The following is a 15,663-nucleotide window of genomic DNA, read 5'->3' as shown; positions in this document are numbered from 1 at the left end:
TTGGGGCATTTAAGTATGTTGGGGCATGATAGGAGTGGCAAAGGGACAGGCTGTAGTACTCCAGCCAGTCCTTTCATGTTTAACAGCCTCTGGGGCCATTTCAAGGTAATGTTAGCCTTTAGGCTGCTCTATCTTGTACCAGGGTCTGGTTTAGCCCCCAGGATTGGGGCAGGTGGAAAGACAGCTTAGAGCAGCCTTTGGCACAGCTGAAGATTCAGCTTGCTGAACTTTTAAAGCTATGGGTGGCTAAAGCTATGACTTTGAGTCCATCAGGGAGACAGGGATCAGTTACACAGACTGGTTCCAGTTCTGGACCTTAGGTTCTGCGCAGGCCCATCTAGCCTCACAGCATGCTCTGCTGATGCATTAGGTAACTAAACTGCAGAGCATTTAAAGGGATCAAATAATATTACCCAATACTGGAATGAAGCCAGAGTACTTTGTGATGGTACCAGCTCATTCTGAGGCAAGGGGTTATTTACACCAATGTAACTGTTGTGACTTCAATGAAGCCGGTGGAGTGATTGCACCAATCTAATCACAGGCAGAATATGGTCCAGTGTAGTTACAGTCCTATATCTGTGACCTTCCTTCTTATTTTTGTTACAGATCATGCAAAACTCCCACTGCAAAAATATATTTAAAAAATATCCCTCGTCCGGTCCTGAACATCTCTCCAGCCCCAGCCTATCCCTCCGCTTCCATTCCTGTCTCCTCTGTGTTCTGCAGTAGGTCATTATTTAAATGCTCTAAGAACAGATACAGGATAAAAAGGACTTTGTAACCTGAAATGTTACCCGGGTACTGAGTGGCATGGAGAACCGGTGGCTTTACACACTTTGCCAAAGGAGTTTGTGACCCTGTGAAGATGCTGCATTTCCACCCTGCCTCTCTCACCACTCCATTACATCCAATCGTACACCAGTGGAACTGATGGTTTCAAGGGAATGACACCCATGCAAAAGAATAGAGACTGAGGCCCAAAGTCTGCACGTGCTGCAAATGGTCCCTACCCACTTCCTGACATCTGGCCTTATTGGTAATTAAGATGATAATGCTGTGCCGTCCTCTCTGCAGAACAGTAGCAGATAACTGGGGCCTTGAAGGTCAGTTTTCCAGTGCAGGTGAAATCAGTGTCAGAGTCTGGGTATATTTAAAGTGTAACTTGTTGTATACACACACACACATTTATATGTATATAGGTCAGTTCTGAAATGAGATGGTCCAACAGCATGCAGAGTAATCCCTTCTTCCAGGATTCATAACTCCACACCAACACCCAGTTCCCAGAGATTATCTTGTAGTCCTTTAATCAGAGGCTAAGGCAGAGAAAACCTTTGTGATACTTGCACAGTTCCCTCTCCAAGGACCACAGCCTCCACAATGAAACAAACCAAACTATTCAAAACTAACAGCAAAGAGCATATCTTCCCAAGACTGAACATTTACTCGCATGACAATAAAAAGAACTTGGCAGACTATGTGTAACAGTCCCACCTGGTGAAACCTGACATTACAACAACAATAGAATCGCAACGTCAGCCTCAGCTTTCTCCCCGAGCTATTCCTAGGGTTTCCTGCAGGACTTCCCTAACAATTCCCTGGACTTCCCTCTGGCCAGAGGGTCACACTCAATTCTCTTTTCTTGCACCTGCCACAGGGAATTATCAGAACTCACTCAGCAGTTTTACACAGATGTTAAAAAGTGATTAACATTTTGAATCCCTCCATTTATGGATACCCAGCTTGAGACAGTTTAAAGAGGCCTGATGCTCCGAAAGGGCTGATAATTTACCCTCTGAAAATGAGCCCCCTATGAGGCATCTCAAGATGGGCACCCAAAAACCACTAGTCCCCTTTGAAAATATGGTGTGCAAATTACCAGATTGGGAAAATACTCCTCTAAACCCAGTTCCAGCCAAAGCTAAATAAAATGAAAGCGTCTCTCAGACACCAGATCAGTCTAAAAGGTAAAGGAAGGAGACTTTGCCAATCCAAGATTTGAGAACAGCCACCTTTGTATGTAGGAAGATTAAAATCCTAACTGAAATTCAGTATAAATCTGATAGCCTGATAGATGAAGAATTTGAATAGGCACTAGTGATTTTTTCCAGTGATCAGAGCTAAGGAAATATGTTGAAAGTCGGTTGCTAGTTAGCAATACTTTTCCTTGGCATATTTGGTTTCTTTAGCACTGGAAGTAAATTACCATAGCCGACTTTAGATCTATTAACAACTTGCAAATGCTCAAGAGATTGTCTATGTGGGTTAAAACTGGGGCATAAAACTAAAAACAGCCTTTCATAAATGAGGAAGGTCAAGGATCAAGGCTAGAAGTAGTTGGCCAAAGATTTAGGACAATCTTATTTAAATCCTCAACAGAGAGCACATTCAAATGAGAGAAATCACAATTGCCTGATTTATGTGGGCTAACAGATACACAGGAAGGAGTCTGGTTCAGACAGTTTCTCAGACTGGAGGAAAAATGTAGCCTAAAGTCATTTACCTTATCAACTAAGTAAAATTGAAATATCTGACAAAGCTTCTTAGATTGCTCAGGTTCAGGAAGTGAATATAAGGAGAAAAGCGATTCCATCCTTTCAGAATCATATCTGAGACTAAGATGTATGTTAAAGCCTCCTTATAGCTAGATGAGATTTTCCCCAGGGATAGGTAATCCAAAAAAGCTTTCGATAGTCTCCCCCATGATCTGCCAACCATCTTCACATTGATGAATGCTTCTTTGACATGGTAAAACATCAGAAGGGTGAGGCAGATCATGGATCTGTTGGTAAACATTTCAATGAGGTGTGGCGTACATACAAAATGACACCAATCTAACTAGACGTGTGATTTGAAACCGACTTAATCAGTGCTACTTTTTGACGCTCTGACACTGACTTAAACTTGGCTTCTCTTGGTTCAGATTGCTTTGGGACATTGACAGGTTCAGATCAAGCTGATAAGGGCAGTTTTAAACTGATAGCAGAGTGTCCACACAGAGGTTTGCACCAGTTTAACTAAACTGTTTTTTAACAGAGTCTGTGTGAAATCTCTCTTTTTCCATACTCATTTGTGCAGATGACCCTAAACCAAGACATCATAGCTGAACCCTGCACCTGAATTTTATGAGCCAAATCCATAGCTGGCATGTGTGGTTGTGGGTCCTCTGCAGTCAATAGAATTGAGCCTGCTTATTCCAGGTGTGAATTTCAGCCCATCTCTGTAATGGGCAGCAAAAAAATCTTTTCAATCTGAATGCTGAAGCAGAAAAGTGCAGAGATCCATGTCATGTGCGGGACTGTAGCAATCAGCAGGTTCTTTGAGATCAATCAAAAAAGACATGAGCAAATAAGGAAGTGCCCCACTCCTCTCCACAAACAAAAAATCTATCACCGGTCATAAAAGGCTGATTTTTAAAGGCCTAAATACCTTTACAATCTGTCCCAAAATATTTAGGCCAAGCTGTTCAAATCTCCTAATTTGGTGATTGGAGACAAAGCAAAGCACAGCCCACTGTGATTATAAACTCATTAATAACTGAGAAGATAAATACAACAGGTGCAAACTAAGCAAAACAATGAGATCAAGTTGTGACCTTCTCGGAAAATAGGGAAATAAACATGCTGAGTGAGTTTAAGAGAGTCTGTGATCAATAAGAATCCCTATGTGAACTATTCAGAGAAATTACCACAGGGAGCATTTGAATCTCCCAAAGTCAGCAATTTTAGGGAGTTTGGGAAATTATTCTTAAAAAAATCAAGAAGAAAAAGAATTTCACCTGTTTTTTAAAGATAAAGAGAAGTGAATCGTGGTCTGATCTACAATGGGAAGGGGAATAACAAATTGGATTATAATTCATGACAGCTATTTCAGTGCAAATATGAACATCATTTAATTCAGTTAAAAAACTCAATTTATTATCTCAAAGTAGGGCGTTCATTTCAGAAGAAGTGTCTGCACCAGACTTGTGCCAAAGTAACCCAAAGGTGTGAATGGCAGAACATCTTGCTCCGAGTTACTGTGTAGATCAGCTCAAAGGGTTAATAAATGGCACCAGACTGAGAACACTGCCCTTCTCATGCGCAAAGCATCTACCACACATGGGTGGTAGTATGGTATGTCCTTCATGCTGCCCTACCACTATGTCTCAGACCTGACCTAAAGAGACTGCCTTTGGGGTGTGAGAAGAGTTCAGGCTGCCTGACCCCCATGCTCACTGGCTTCTCTGCAGAGGATGTGTCTACACGAGACAGGCACAGCGACTAAAGTTAACATGTGAATGTAAATCGATTTAGTTAAACTAGTGCAAACCGCTGCATGGGCACCCTTATTTCTGCATCAGCTGGGCTTATTTCAGTTTGGCTTAAGTCATTTAGAAACCAGTTTAAGCTAAACCAAAATAAGCTGCCCTTAAACCAAATTAAAACCTCTGCACCAGTTTAATGAAATGGTTCTTTTAAAAATGGGTTTTAGCTGAGCCAGTGCAACTGTCTAGCATAGGCAAGTCATGATGATGGTAAAGGGGAGTATGAGCGAAAAAGAATGTGCTAATCAAGCCAAAGCACTGGAAGAAAACAGAAAAGAACAGTAGCCTGAATACCCCCATCCACCATGTTACAATTGATATAGAAAGAATCGAACCAACTCTTTGCTAAAGCCAAGGTCATCTCTGGCATAAGTGGGTGCAGCTCCTGTTTACTTCATTGGGAATGTTTCTCCTTTGCCCCAGAGATGAATTTGACCCAGGCTCTCCTACTGTAGGTCTTTATCAAATATTTGAAGTAGAAGTCTTTTGGAAATGAGAGATGAATGAAGCAATCCCAAAGGGAGGAGTAGATATCATGGATGAGTTTTTGCATTTATTGAGAGATCAAACCTAGAAAATTGTTTCCTTCCCCTGTGGCCGCTTAAAAGGCCTCTTCAGAGACAGAACACATGAATGCCTGTGAAGCTACAATGCTGTAGGTGGGCATGAAATAACAGCAGAGCATCTGCTAGTGGGTCTCAGAATACCTTATGCTTTGACAGAATAATTACTCATCAAACTGAATCAGGATGAAATATTTTAAAAGTCAGGAAAATAAATAAAAATGACATTGAGATATACACAGGGCCAGACCCTGCCCTGACACTGGGGTTGAACAGAACTAGCGAGGGGAGAATGGCTCTACCCTCTGTGCCCAAATTGCTGATCCTAGGAGATCCTGATGTTACCCAAACAATGCAGAAGATGCCTGGTGTCTGAAAGTGATGATGTTAATTCCCATAGGTTAGCTAGAAAATAAGGGCTAACTTGTCCCCTGAGATAAACATTAGGGCTCCAGTTCAGGAAAGGATCCCTATTTAAGGTGTCATTTAAACACACACTAAAGGCCCATGCTTAAGTCATTTCCAGAATCAGGTAGTGTGCACCTGAGTGTCATGAACCCAGTAAAGTGTGGAAGAAAAATGAAAAGCTACAAAGAGTAATTGACAGTGTCCTTTCAATTAACTACAAAATGCTAATCACTGGCATCAAATAAAGCATTTTCTAAAGGTAACAGACTGAATCAAAAAGGCAGGAAACAATTACCACATGAAAGCAAATGGCAAACGATGGTTGTTGTTGTTTGTTTGTCTGATAGCATTTTAAATGGTATTATAGAAAACCGTCATCCACAGCAAAACAGGCCCCTCAGAGCAGAGGAGCACACATCAGTTTATGGTAGCTACTTGGCAAGCACATACAACCGCCCTGGGCGGTTTCCTTAACATGATTTTTAAGAGACCTCGTGAATTGACTTTGGAGGGTTGTAATATGAGAGCCAGACAGTAGGGTTTGGAAAGAGCTCCATCACTTTTATCCTCTTCACATCCAGAGAGGTATAGGGAAGAAAAACGCGGTGCCATGGGGACTGATTCTCCACTGCCTTGCACATCATGTGGCCCCTTTCACAAGCGCACAGTGGGGCAAAACATAGCTGCAGGTGTGATTGGCGAGTGCTGATCTGGTAGGCTTTTACGTGTGCTTTGCATAGATGTAAATGACACGAAGTGCCGGAAAGCAGGGAATCAGGCCCAATTGTCTAGCTAGCAAATGAGATTTTACAATTGCTGAAGTTTAGGTTAGGGAAGATTTCATTCAGAGCACCGTTTGCAGAAAGAGTATCTGTACTAGAAGGGCTCCCTCAGCCCATGCAAAAAGCTCTTTCTATTTCTATTACTATTGTAATTCACCTGATAGATTCATGTAGAACAATTAGGAATGTTCACAGATAATTTGGAATCAGAAAAAAAAAAGTGACTCCTGGTTTGTAAAGTTTAGGGCATCTGTTTAGGAAACAGAATTAATACCATGTGATATAGGTGATCAGTCATAAGGCTCAATAAAAAACACTCAGCCACACACTCGTCCCCTCAGTCTATTTATCCAGCCTACATTCATTAGAGCGTAGAGTGCCTAACAACATTATCTACCCTCTGCTAAATGTTGTGACTTGTCTTGTCTTATTAAGCCTCTGAGCTCTCCTTTGAAGGGAGCATGCCTTATTTATGTTTGAAATGCATTGTGTGAATACACAGGGCTACCAACCATAAATGTTTATTAATAAAATAACGATAATCCTTGTCCTTGTTGCTGAGCCGGCTACAAGACTGCCAGCTGTGATAGCAGTGGTTTGGGGGTGGGTTGTGGGGACCTCTTTGCTAGATATTAGACTGACACCAGTAACTCAGTCCATAGACCCCCACCAAATAGCCTTTCAATGGTATAAGTTGTGGTGTCTGATCCAAAGCTCATTAGTAAATTTGGCTTTTCATCACGCCCAAACCAAACCCACTGCCAACCCACTTATGGCCAGGTTTGAACAAGCACCCTAAAGTCACAAGGGTTTGTATCCCACCACCTGTCGGTGTCAAACTGGGGAACCCTCCACCCCCCACTTGAGCACTGGAAATGTTTGATTACAAATAGATTTTCTTTGGCAACTTAACCACAGTGACAGTTCACTGGTTATGAAAACCTCAGGGAGCTGATTGGTTGAAATGTGTTATCCATGGAAGATGTAAGAGAAGCCAGTTCAAATTTTAGGTGACTAGGGACTGCAGAACTACATGCTGAATGTATGACTCCCCTAGCAGTCATGAAACACATTTTCAAAACTCCCATTTTCTCACGAGTCTCACAATATTTGATGTTGTTCTTCAAGCTTCATCTCTTGGAGTCATGTGAACAGATCAGAATCTCAGTTTTCATTGGGGAAAAAGAGTAAGTTTCTAGCCCTCAAAGTTGCTGACCAAAGTTTGAAAACGTGACTCCTCAAGGCTTAAAAATGAGAAAGTAAATAAACAGAGTCCAATATTTATTATTTTTAATTCAATCTCATGCTACTGGGAGCTGGATTCATGATGTTTGTGGCTGGCAATACTAACTGTACCTGCAAAAAAAAAAGTGGCCCACACAAAATTGTGCCCACAAATCCTGCGTGTATACCCATGCACATAGGATAACTGTGCATGACAATCTGTGTTTGAAACACAAATGACAGTTTTGCATCCACTTTTAGAGATGAGTGTACTTTCTGTGCTTTGTGTAGAGGGGAGAAATATCAGTCAAAACCCCTATTTTTTTTTTTTTTTTTTTTTTGCTGTGATGCTTACAAAAATATGAGAATGGTTAGACAGCTGGGGTGCTGAGATCACTGCACATCACGCTGTGCAATATTGTCTCATTGTGTTCTCCCATCTGTTTGTACCCGCCTGGTGTCTCTTGTCCCATTCACAGTTTGTAAGCTTTTGGGGGCAGGGACTGTCCTTTTGTTCTCTGTTTGTACAGCATCCAGTGCGATGGATTCCTGGTCCACGACTGATCCGCCTAGGTGCTACTGCAGAAGCCAAATACCAAATACCAGTCTGAAATGCCTGCACACACTGGGTAATCCATATAATCTCCCTACCTGCATTACAAACACAGTGCCAGACGTGGACCCCATCTGATCCTTTGGGGGCAGGAGGGATGTGGCAGTAGCACTTTGTGCTAAATGATTCATGGCTGCAAAGCGGCTCCCAAGCAGCCATAGGAAGGCCGCTGTAATTTATGCAGGGGGCTGCTGGCAGAATCTGTGTGGAGCACTGGATGCCCCATGCACAATCTAGTCCATTAGCTCTCCCATGGCAGATTTATCACTGCCGCCAGCATGACCCCTTCCACAGCTGGTTCAGTGAGCTGGAGAGTGACCTAATAAAAGGCCTGATGATGCACTAGAAGACCTGTTGCCCCAGGAAATACAAATGGAAAACTGTGCTGTAGATGGAGCATGCAGCCCATACCCTGGATTAATTTCCTTCAGAATGGGCTGACTTCCTTTCAAGACACATTGCCCATCCTCTGGTGCTTTTCTGTGCTCTTGCAAAAGAAACAAGCTGAACCATGTACACAGACCCCCCTAGATAACGCTGAAGAACCAGAAATACAAAACTCAGATATAATTGCTCAATAATCTGCTTTGTTCAATCCCACCCTTCATATTCAATTGCATGCCCCTCGGGGCAGGGACTTGTAGACAGATTCTGACCTGTTACACCAGTTTAAATTGTTTCTATTTATGGACTGACTCCAGATTTAAATTATTGTAAATGAGACTAAGTTCTGGCCCATTTTCTTTTTACCAGTCTATATAGTGCAATGTTTAGCCAGGAGAGAACCACAGCACTTTTATTAACAGCTCAGTCTGAGTTTGGTAAGACTTCTGGAAATTTCTAGGCCCAGGCCCTCAAAGCGATTTAGGCACCTAAATACCTTTGATGAGCTGAACCCTAATTCACAATGGGTACGCTCAGAGGCGTGACACAGGTCATTAGTAAGGCAGCGAGTCTCTCATGGAGGTTGTGGAAGTCACAAATTCTGTGACTTCTAGAGACCTCTGTGAAATTATCCTCTTCAGCTTCTGGAGCTGAAGCTACCAACTTCTGGGGGGCTGCAGGGACCTGGGAGCTCTCAGCTACCACAGGCACCAGTGTCCCAGGGCTCTTAGAGGGGGGGCAGCTCTCGGCCACAGCGGGGGCCTCCCAGCTCAAAGCCACCACAGGCAGCAGAGACCTGACAGCAGTAGGGACCCGCTGACTCCAAGCCACCACCACAGCAGGGATCTCACTGCTGTTCGATGGGGCATGCGGTGAGGACCCCCAAGTGACCAAAGAGGAGCTCAGAGTCCCAGTGTGGGAAAGACCAGGCTGGCAGTGATTGCTGGACCCTCCTCTTCCTGCAGTGGGGTGAGGGCTCTCATCCCTGCCTTGAGCTTCAGTAATGCCCTCAACCGCCTCCCCACCCCCATTATTTTTAGTAAAAGCCACGGGCTTCCATGAATTTTTGTGTATTGCCTGTGACCTGTCTGTGACTTTTACTAAAAATAACCGTGACAAAATCTTAGCCTTAGTCATTAGCATAAACTCTCCCCTACTAATATGACATCATATAATTTACATTGTCACTCCCCTTCTAGGAACTTGTTACCTATCCTCACATTCATCCTTTTTAGCAGTTGAAAAAAACCAACCCTATAATTAGTCAATAACTTCTGGACCACTTTTTAAAATGACATGATTATTAGTCAGTTACAGTTGATTTCTTCCCACATGTATCTAACTGGTTTTCTCAAGATATAGGGCCAGATTTTCAAAGGTACTTAGGCACCTAAAGATGCAGATGGACACCATATAACAGCTTATCATTATTATTTATTAACACTGCATCATCTAATTTGCAAAATCACCCCCTAACTAAAAGCTTAATTCTTGCTTCAAGAAACTAACACACATTTGTTCTAAATGAAAAATCTTTCTGAGTCCAATTTCAACTAAACAGAGAGCACAAAATAATATATTTTGTCTTTTATTTTTCCTACCTGAAAGTGCCCAATCAGGCATCTGAGCCCCTCTCCTTTGTGAGCATTAAACTTTGCCTCAGTTCATCTCAGGATATAAACAAAGAAAAGTGATTTGCACTTCCAGATGATTCATACTAGTTCCATCATTCAACACAACATAAAGCTATGCCACTTGTTTACATTCAATGGCTTTTATAAATACACCATCTCTGACTCAAAGAAATCTTATTTCAAAGGGGACTTAATTTTTCACTTCAAAGTCAGTCGTTAATAAAAACATCTGTTTTATCAAGTTTGGGACTCTGGTATCATTCTAATCCCATTTATACTCTGCATACTTACCCTTTTCTGAAGATAACTGATTTATATATATATATATATATATGTGTGTGTGTGTATTTATATTACGCAGAACTTGGAATCAGCACAGGCAGAAATATTTTGAAATAAAATGGCAAACTTCAAGGGGTGTTAATATGTAACATTTACATGCACGTAAATGGGAGCATTGTTTTACATTGACATTTTTTCATATATACTTTGTCAGCCAGAGGTGGAACACAGTGTGCTGAATCCTGAAACCTGTACTAGTGTCTTTCATAGCTTTGTAAGTTTGCTTCATCCTTTGAAACATTTCAGAACCCACCATTAGACCATTTGTTTGTCTAGTGCCTTTGGTCTGAGAATCACAAAGCATTTTACGAACGTTAGTTAAACTGTACGTGTCTGTGCAACAAGTCAGAGATCATAGGCAGAGCCAGCAGCACCATCTAAATTAAGGGATTATAACACCCCATTTTCAGTTGCTTATAACTTTGCCTGACTTTAACCATTAGGTTAAATTTTCCACGTTGAGTGCTATTTATAATAATAGAGTATAATATAATTAATTATAATATATACACACATACTATACATAGTACTGGATCTTCAGTTGGTCAGTAGAACTATGCCTATTTACACTATTTACATGATTTAGCCTATAGTTATTATAAATTACAATCACAGAAAAAGAGATCCCAAAATACAAATGCTACACTCTCACAAGTGTAGTAAAGAGATATGTATTCCCTGGTAAATTTGATGGAGAAGGTATACTGTCGCTTGTTTATGCTGGGGCTGTCTTGGTCCACCATGAAATGCAGCCACCTCTGGGGTGAAATATAGCAATTATTTAACAGTACATAGCAAATCCACACAACAGTGTAGAACAGGAAGTGAATAATAAAAAAATAAAGTGACTATATTCAGGAATAAGCAACATTCATTTAATTCACTGCTGTTCATAGAGTCGTAATGATAGTTATCCATGAATGTTCTTATCACCACTGAGATTGATGAAGATGTTTGTGAATCTTGCATGTTCTATGATATGGTCTGGGTGTGCACTATTCACTATTTGTCATTTGTTATTATTAGCAAAAAGCTTCAGTCAGCCAATCAGTTAGCAGAAAATATACCATGTGACCAATCAAACACCATGAATAGTGACCAACAAATAGTCACAGTGAACCGCACACAAATAGAAAATTATTCACCCAAATTACTTGGCAAACCCTTACAAATAAATGTGCAGAAATCAGGAGCAGTTGGTGAAAGATTCTGGAACTAAACACAACCTTCCATTTGATGCAATGTCGCTGTGATGAATCATAAGCATCCAGTGCCGCTAAGTAGTGAGAGCACACAGCTTGGCACCTGAATCCTATGATACAGTAACAGGGTCAGTGTAGGCAGCCAGAGATGACGTGTTTCACAGAAGTTCAGCACTGGTGGGTCGTCTTTTGCACATAAAACCTTTTTATTCCACTCATTAAAGCTACAACCAAGGTCTGGTTTCAAATGAAATCCCTCTTTCCAATACCCCCTCCATCCCTGTACTGCCATCTTTCTTTTCTAGTAACTTGGGGAAATGGTCACAGCCCTCTTGTTTACCAGAGACAAAGTCGCAGAGTGATTTCCTAGCACTTACAATGACAAAAAAAAAAAAAAAAAAAAAAGTCTTGTGTGATCTATTAATTCATTATTCCACAGTTCATGGAAAGTCACCTCCTTACATGATTGACCTGCCTGGATTTGATTACAACGCACAGCTAACCTTTTCCAAATCTGGTTGTGTCATACAAGGAAAAGGTTGAAGGCTGTTGCCATGGTATTGAGGTATCTCTTGAGAGAGAGAGAGAAAGAGAGAGAGGAAATGCTGCTTCTTTACTTCCTAACCAAGTATAAACAACACACATACATGTTTTAACACTGGAGGAGCCCACAGCTTCTTATACAGTCACATCTAGCAATGCATTTCCTGCAGAAGGAAAGAAGAAATTGCCTGTTTTGCAGATTAGGGCCTATTCAAGGAGTGCCAGAGGGAGGTGGGGGGAGAGAGAGAGGGATGACAATTGGAAGAAAAAGAAGAATAAATCAGTCTTGCCATCATTCATGATTTATTCATGAGACATGTGAGTTTTGCATTTAAATTTGACATTCTCATGATCTCAATATTGTATATGCAAATCTAAAGATTTCTGCATCCCTTCACATTCTCAGCTTAAAGTGGCTTCTCAGATCCACAGTTCTCCTTCTAATACAAAAACTAGTAAGGTTCATACATGAACTGATTTGCTCATTGTTTATTCTATGACTCCAAAGAACACAATCAACCCAGACCCTGGACTGACATCAGAGGTATAATATAGATGTTATTATTTCTCTCTCAATATACGTAGAAATCATTCAGAATGCTATATTGGAATTAGGAAGAATGGTAAATTTCAGGCAGCCCAGAACCAATATTACAGCGTGAGCCAGGCCTATTTCAAAATTTTCAACATAAATATTTAAGATCTCACTTGATAAGTGTGTGTGGATGAGGTGGATGGTCTGTTCCTAGTTGTCTGCTAGTTTTCAGATAAAAATGTTAATGTAGAAATAACTGCACATTCAAACTAGCAGAATTCAACAGCCAACCTCAAGCCGTAGAACACAGGGTTATCATACTAGCCATAATCAAGTAAAGGATTTATTCACAAATAATCCAAGCATTAGCTTGCTAGAGTTAGATCAGTCAGTTCTTCAGGCTGTAGCATTTTGCTGGTTGTGAGTCCCAATATCTGAATAGTAATAAAGTGAGAGGCATAAAGGAAAGAATCTGAAAACAGAGTAGAAAAGACAAACTCCGTTCTCAATTACATCCATGCAGCCAAACTCACATGAGAGGGGTTCTGCCAGGGGGTGTGAGATATGCATTTAGCCCAGCATTTGTAAAAGTGGATTACGTGGGCAAAATCCTGTTCTCAGATCTGAGTCTGATCCAGAATACTACTTAATGAGCAATCTATTCACTGGATTTTGCTGCTATTTCATGAATAAATTGTGCAACCAATAACTTTTTGCATTATTGGCCTGGCTCTGTTGCCAGCTGAATACTAATTCTAAAAAACATTATTAGACAAATAATAACATAACTCAGCAAATAAATTATTAATCATTTTTCTAGTATTCACCATGCGTTAACTCTCATCTTCTGCTCTCCCTGCAGTCCTCACCCACAGCCTACTGAAGTCCAGGGAAAGACTCCTATTGACTGTAGTGAGCTTTGGATCAGGCCACATATGCACAAAACTCCCACTGGGCTCAGGATATTAAGAGCATCAAGTGTTCTATATGTTCTGGGCTAAATTCTACCCTTAGATGCATAAGTGCACCCCCCACAGACTTCAGCAGGGGCTGTGTAGCCCATCTGAGAACGTGTCCCTTTTGATGAAAGGTTAAAAGGAAAAAGGCTGTTGAAAATGAAATACCAGGGAAATATTCTGCAAACATTTCCCGTCATTTTGATGGCCTCTTTTGCCGTTTCTTCAATGCATTGAATGGCTGTGCTGATATATCACGAGATGGCACGCTCATCAGCTGATCAGATTGTGATCTTTAACTTGCCCCTGGGGGAAGGAGACTCAGGAAGCATTTTGTAACATTATTTAAAGGGACACTGCCAGTTGGTTTCAGACCCCCATCCAATCTATGAGAAACAGAAATGGTTTTGGTTTTAAATTGTTGATTAATTCCAGGAAAAACAGGTATGTGGCATTGTTTGATTTTTAAATCTGGATTTAAATGCTTGTAATGTTTGCTGCTGAATATATCAGCATTGTGCCCGTGCATCACCCCAGGAAAGTGAAGTTCACTGTAAACAAAAGCGGAATGTACTCATCAGTGCATGCAAGTGAAGCCCATTGAAAAACAAAAACAGTGAAAATCATTTAAACTTATTTGGGCATTGATAATTAATGGAGCTGTTTGTAGCACAGGTTAAAAATATCTGTTTGTCCATTGTCTCCCCATATCTGACAACACAGAGATTCTTAGGAAAAAATTATAGCACCATTAAAAGAGCAGAGTGGCCTAATGGATAGAGCACCAACCTACAACTCATGAGATAGGGCTCTAATCTCAGCTCTGCCAATGGATTTGCTGGCTGACCTTGGGTAAGGATATGTGCCTCAGTTTCCCCATCTGTAAAATGGGGATAATGACAGTGTGGTAGAGATGAAAAGTGCTATATAAAAGTTAGATATTATATCAGCTGTTTGTTACACCCTCATGTGAGGTCACCTCTGAAAAAAGAGCAGAAGTAGGCAGGGCCCAAAGACTGAGGAGAGGGCTGGAGAGAGTGAAAAGACTGGCTAGTTTAGAAAGCTGAAAAAGGGAATATGACAGAGAACTAGGCTATAATAATATGAAAACAAGGGGATTTTCAATGGAATTGAAAGGCAACAGAAGGAAAAACACATACACAATGTGTGATTAACCTGTGGAACTCATTGTCACTTGATATAACTGAGACCAGGAGTTTATCAGGTTTAAAAAAACTGATTAGACACTTATGTGAGAGCTGTTAACATTAGATAAGATGAAAAAAAGCTTCAGTGCCTATGCCAACAGCTGGCTGATTGGGCAAAAAGGAAACTTCCCTTATAGGCAAGTTATTTCTTTGTAGGGTACTTGCACCTTCCATTTCAGCCAGACTATGGTCATTGTCAGAGACAGGATCCTGAACCAGATGGACTGCTGATCTGATCCCAAATAACAATTCCTGTGCTCATGTGAAGTCCCTGGTGTTCTGGGTGTCACAGAGAGGCTATGTCTGTTACCAGGCTGCATCTGCAGGGCACAGCTGATGAGCAGGAAGAGTGTAAAGCAAGCTTCTCTCCCTGTTTACTCACATGCCTTCAACAACAAGCCGTGTGTGCAACTTAGCGGTCCAAAGAACACTAGACAGAAGGATGCCCCTTGGCTGCGGTGAGCTGGCTCGGCAATAGGGTTAGGCCACTGGCTCACAGGGCAAAGGCTGCAGCACACAGGTTACATTCAGTAGGAGACATACTGTCCTCTCACCGTCCCCCACTCCATGGCACCCTGAGCCATCCCATGCTGCCCCACCAGCATAGATCTAGTGTCACGTGCAGCACTGGCATGGCTCTGCTCCCCGTCTATTGTGTGGCTCTGATGAGACAGGGCAGGATTTAGGGCTACATAGGCCACAAATAGGGGCCTGCATTTGCACACCTCAGCAGAAGGTCACATCACTAAACCAATCTGTTAACTGATCTTCTCTAATTTGGGGGCACACTAACTCCTGTTCTGCAGATGGCCATCTTTCCAAACTGTTAAACCCCACATTAGAGATGGGCCTGTAGGGAACAGCCCACTTGTGTCTGTCAGGACAGGATAATGGACTAGATCATGTAATAGGCCAGTCCTAACTTCAGTTTCTTTGATCCCATATGTCCAGTGGCCATTG

The sequence above is a fragment of the Emydura macquarii genome, unplaced genomic scaffold, assembly GCF_026122565.2.
Source record: "Emydura macquarii macquarii isolate MOO-44397 ecotype Brisbane River unplaced genomic scaffold, CSIRO-AGI_Emac_v2 contig_1483, whole genome shotgun sequence".
Taxonomy (NCBI): domain Eukaryota; kingdom Metazoa; phylum Chordata; order Testudines; family Chelidae; genus Emydura; species Emydura macquarii.
Note: the sequence above shows the minus strand (reverse complement) of the source record.